Source organism: Mus pahari, unplaced genomic scaffold (assembly GCF_900095145.1).
Source record: "Mus pahari unplaced genomic scaffold, PAHARI_EIJ_v1.1 scaffold_13931_1, whole genome shotgun sequence".
In the NCBI taxonomy this organism is placed as follows: Eukaryota; Metazoa; Chordata; class Mammalia; order Rodentia; family Muridae; genus Mus; species Mus pahari.
This window is the reverse complement of record NW_018394150.1, coordinates 1-5,715: the sequence shown is the minus strand read 5'-3', so window position 1 is coordinate 5,715 and position 5,715 is coordinate 1. Positions and strand designations below refer to the sequence as shown.

At 46.2% G+C, this 5,715-nt stretch overlaps 1 pseudogene; it reads right to left on the bottom strand.

The window, feature by feature from the left end:
* Positions 1 to 868: 868 nt before the first annotated feature.
* Positions 869 to 4,585, bottom strand: LOC110315893 (annotated as a pseudogene).
* Between the last annotated feature and the right edge of the window lie 1,130 nt (positions 4,586 to 5,715).

Below are 5,715 nucleotides of genomic sequence, written 5' to 3'. Positions count from 1 at the left end.
TCTTCCAGCAGAGGTTAAATACAAGGACATTGTTCCTGAAATTTGCCTGCCTTGGTATTCTCTTGGTCCTCGTTTTTCTTGACTGTTAAAGAAACCTGTCCCCTCATCCCATTGTTGTCCATATCTAACTCAGTTTTTCTGATCTGAATGTACTACATATTAATTTCTTTCCAAAATATTGAGCACTTTGTGAAGCCCAGTGCTTTGGGTCCCATTCCTGTGACCTGTCCCTGGGATGCAAGGAACTGCTCAAATCTGAAATTGACCTAATTATGGTGAGGAAGAACGAAGGAACCAGACACAGGTGCAGAAATGCTGGGAATGGGTAGGTTGTGTACTCTGAAATATCTGACATATCAGCCACCCAGAAAGTCAACACATGGGGTTGGAGAGAAGGCTCAATGGTTAAGAGCACAGACTGCTTTTCCGAAGGTCCTGAGATCAGATCCCAGCAACCACATGGTGGCTCACAGCCATTTGTAACAAGATCTGATGCCCTCTTCTGGAGTGTCTGAAGACAGCTACAGTGTACTTACATATAATAAATAAATAAATCTTTAAAAAAAACTTAAAATAAAAGAAAGTCAACACATTTATTGTATGCCATCAACATAGGAGAACAATAACCTCATGTAAGTGTGCCTCTATTGTAACACACTCACACTACAATAATCCTAGAGAAGAAAAGACTGCTTGACACTTTTTGCAGATGCTACATTCATTCACCAGCTCAGAGGAAGAACTTGCCTTTTTATTGTGTATCTCAGACCTTTAGGTGATTGACATATCCATGCTCCTTTAAGCAAGGGAAATTCAATTAAGATTTCATCAATCCCCAATACTAAGCTTCCATTTTTCTGTTCCACAATCAACCATACTGGGGTTTTTCTTGAAAAAAGCAACGTTGGGTCTCCAGATCATAAACATAGTATTTACCACACTTAGAACATTGAGTTGTAGCAAAAATGACATCCTTGGGCTGTCTTTTGACATCCTTGGGCTGTCTTTTGACATCCTTGGGCTGTCTTTTGACATCCTTGGGCTGTCTTTTGACAACCTTGGGCTGTCTTTTGGCCCTGCGTATTTCCAGGAGCTCAGGACAAAATTTTTCTAATCTGTGTAATAGTATTATACCCCTATCATCATAGCACTCAAGAGGGGCTGGGTACAGCTCATAGGTCAGCTGACTCAGCTTGGCTGTGAGGTGTAGAAGTTGCTCCAGGAACAGCAGAGAGAGTTCATTATCACAGAAATTGACATCTGTGAGGTGGGAACATTGACTTAGGGCAGGCAGCAGGGCATTGAAATGAGATTCCCCCATATCACATGACTTAAATACCAGGCATTCCAGGGTATGTCTCACTCTCTCAAGGAGAAACCCAAGAGGCTCAAGGAGTAAATGACGTAAAGGTATATCAATAAGGTACAGACGTTTGAACTCAAAAATATTCAGGCAATAGGGCAGGTAATCCAAGTCTCACTGTGAGAGGTCACAGTTACTGAAGCAAACTGACACCAGTGGCTTTTTCAGGCACCTGGGGAGAGAAGAAATTATTGCTTTCTGGCTAATGTTGTTGAAGAGGGTTGATAGGTTTGGCAACTAAGCATATGACACTTCTCCCAAACTCATTCTGAGCATATATTGTGGTCAACCGACCAGCCAGGACACGTCCTTCTATTGTCTGCTCACACAATTTAGACCATTCTAATCTGAGTCCTGTCTATATCAACATGATTCAGGACCTGATAGGAAACCACACCAATGAATATATCAGGTCAACATGGTGCACATAGGAGGAACTATCTACCTCAAATAAAATTCAACATCTTCCTTGTTGGAGACCAGACTGAGATAGACCAGGCCTTTGACAGCTCTCACCTAATAGCCAAATGGTCCTTTGTTAAGGGCTGTGTCACTCCCTCACTCCCAAGGTTGCTCTAATCTCTCTCCACCCAAGACTGCCCTGGGAATCATTTGATCTCTGCCCTGAGATGACACCTGGGGCTGTTAAAAGGTATCCAGCATTCTGGAGTTGCCCAAAACAAACATCTTGGAAGACCTGGACTTCAGAGACAATTCCGGAGCAGGGGCACAAGGACTCTGAGATAAATCATGAGAAGTCTCACACCTGCAGTCAGCATTCCCCCATTTGTCCTTCACTCTGTTTCTTTTGATCATGCTTTAACCCCTCCCTATCTCCTCTCCCTGTATGCCTTAAAAACTGGGCTTTTAGCCTTCAATAAACAAGACCATGACAAAAAAAAACATCCATTGCATATTCTCTCTCTCTCTCTCTCTCTCTCTCTCTCTCTCTCTCTCTCTCTCTCTCTCTTTGCCCGTTTCACCTTTAGGCTTGATCCCCTTCAGACCAATGGAATAACTTGTCCTGCGGGTCAGGAAAGGTGGTGCCAAAACGTGAGGCTCGAGGTAGGATGGAGACTGGAGACGAGCTCCAAGGAAAGTTCATCTCGACTAAAGAAGAAAGAAGAAGTAACAGGAGAGTAGTAAATTTCATAGAGGAACTGTGCTCACTGACCATGAGAAAAAGCCTTCCTCCGTAGTCGGGTAGTGGAATTCATACAGAGAGCATTCCCACCGCTCACAGGTAATAACCTTCCTCCATAGTGAAGTGGATTTGTCTCTGTCCTATAGGAATGGGTCATAAACTATCTAAAGAGGCCGTCTTCATTAGAGACCTGAAGGCCTCTCTTGGAGAAAGGGGAGTGAGCATAAAAAAGAAAGACTTAATAAAATTTTTTATTTTTATATATCAGACATGTCCCTGGTTTATCACTGATGGGGCAGAGATTCACCATAAAAAATGGCAAAGGATGGGTAGAGAATTAAAGGAAAGGTTGGCTAGACATGGCCCCAATGCTGTCCTTGAAACTGTTCTCTCATATTGGAGACTGATTTAATAGAAAGTGTGGCAGAAGATTTTGACAAAAGACAGCTTTTGTTAGTCACAGAATACTGTCTCTGCCCTCTGTCCCGAGTGGCCTCAGAGGCATCACTTACTCCAAAAAAGGGTCCTTCACAGCTGTCTTCAATAATTATAGACATGCCAGAACCTCAGCTGGCTCCTCTTTATCGTCCTCTACTAGAGGATCCACTTCCTAACCAGGTTCCACTGATTAATCTGGTCTTTGAAAGACCCGCACCCAAAGCTTCAGACCCTGAGGATGCAGATATTGTAGGAGAGGAGGCAGCTCCTTATGGAAATCCTGACTGACTGCCAATTGCCTCGGTGCCACTGGTGGTACAAGGGCTCCCTCCTTACTAGCCAAATGTTTGTGCGCCCACTTCTTGCATTCAGTTTTGCCTGCAGCCACTCTAATGAAGGCCAGAGACAAACTTGCATCTCAGGTCACAGAGCTACAGGAAGTCTTATACCTCTTTTGGTAAACTCCAAAAGCAGTTTACCCAGCTTTCAACTGAGCTCCGTCTCACTACGTGAGTCCCTGAGGGAGTCAGTTCTCGCCCCTCTGCTTTCTTGAACAGTCTTAAAGGGAAAGCATCTGCAGCAGCCTCAGGCAGTGTTAAAGAGAAAGCCTCTAGGGGGCCCAAACCCAAAGCATTGGCTTTCCCCGTAATTACTCTTTCTGCCAAAGCAGCAGATTCTACATCAGCTGCAGTTCCTGCTCAAGTTCCCCTCCCCAAATTGGACAGGGAACAAGAGGCAGCCGATGAGGGGGAGAGCGATACAGAACAAATGCAGGCAGCCACGCTGGCAGCCGCTGAGCAGACAGAGTTCCACAAATTACACTTTAAAGGCTTGAAGGAACTACATTTTGCAGTCCAAACTTATGGAACTAATGCCCCCTATATGATCTCTGTCCTGGAATCAATTCCCAGAGGTGGTTACATGCTTCCCAGTGAATGGTTAAGGGTGGCTCAGTCCATTTTAACACGTGGGCAATTTCTGTCATAGAAGGCAGATTTTTTTTTTTTTTAGATCCTTGTCATTCGCTCGCTGCCATTAACCAAATGTCTCCCGACTCATCCTCTTCTAAATGGACCTATGAGAAGCTTAGCGGTCAGAGAAGGTACACAGATGAGACGTGTCTGCAGCACTTTCCCCTCGGTCTTTTAACACAGACAGCGCTGGGTGCCTGGTGTGCTATTCCAGTCAAGGGTTCACTGATTATGCCACTAACCAAAGTAGTTCAGGAAGCTCAGGAGGACTATAGTGATTTTGTAAGTCGCCTGCTTGAAGCGGCGGGACGGACTCTGGGACATGAGGACTCAGACAATAAGCTTATTAAACAATTAGCATGTGAAAACTCAAATATGGCTTGCCGTTCTGTACTTCGGGGCCGATACAGAGACCTGAATGGCATGATACGCCTTTGCCGTGAAGTAGACCCTTTTAGCCACAAGATGTCGCAAACGGTCCATCTTGCAGTTGGTGACGCCATTCAGCCTATGCTTGCCATCAGAGCAGCTCTCAGGCAGGCCACTCTGCAGAAAAACTGTTTCAGATGCAGCCAATCTGGACACTTGGCCAGGCAGTGTCCCACTCTCTCTTTTCCTAATGCCCCTCAGCCTCCTGCAGGCATTACTGCCTGATATTCTTTGTTCACGCTGTAAAAAAGGGAAGCATTGGGCCAGTGCTTGTAAGTCCAGGAGAGACATCTCAGGAAATCTCTTTCCTCCGCTTCCGGGAAACAGGAGCGCGGGGGGGGGTCGGGGAGGGGGAGGGGAAGTCCCGAGCCCCAAACCTGTCTCATTCCTGCGGTCCACGGGGAGCAGTGGACAGCCAGCCAACTCAGCCCCTAGTCTCTCTCTACAGAGCCACCCCAGGAAGTGTGGGGGTGGACCTGTGTGCCTCCGTGGGTTCAGTACTGACCCCTGAGGATGGCATCCAGGTCCTTTCCACTGGGGTTTTTGGACCTCCCCCACCTCATATGTATTTTCTAATTCTGGGGCGTGCCTCCACCACATTAAAGGGACTTATAGCCCACCCCTCTTTAGTGGACAATGATAATACAGGAGAAATGAAGATTCTGGTCAGTGCCCCTCAAGGCCCTATATCAATATTTCAAGGGCAATGCTTGGCACAGGCTCTGACTCTACCTCTAGATACGTCTCATCCAGCAATAGGTGCACAGTACGGCTCTTCTCAGCCAGGCTTCTCAGACCTGTACTGGGTCCAGGAAATCACTAGGGACTGCCCTATGCTCAGCCTTAAGATAAATGGCAAGAGCTTTTAAGGCATTTTAGATTCAGGTGCTGACTCTACTGTAATTTCACAGAGTGCCTGGCCTTCAGCTTGGCCTTTACAAGCCACTCTGACCCATCTACAAGGAATTGGACAATCCAAAAATACTCTCCAGAGCTCTCAATTGCTGACTTGGGAAGATAGTGAGGCAAATTCAGGCTCTATTCAGCCCTTCATTGTTCCTGGCCTACCTGTTAATCTTTGGGGAAGAGACGTTCTCTCTCAAATGAAAGTTTTTATGTGTAGTCCCAATGAACTTGTTGCTCAACAAATGCTCAAATGCTCTCCCAGGGCTATCTCCCTGGACAGGGATTAGGCAAAAATGGGCAGGGGAGGCCTATGCCAATAGCTGCCTCTCCCAAAGTGGATCGTGCAGGCCTAGGTTACAATTCCCATTTTTCATGAGGACCATTGTTCCCCCTGCACGCCCGGCAGATAAGATTACCTGGAAGGATGATTCCCCTGTCTGGATTGACCAAAGGTCCCTCCCTGC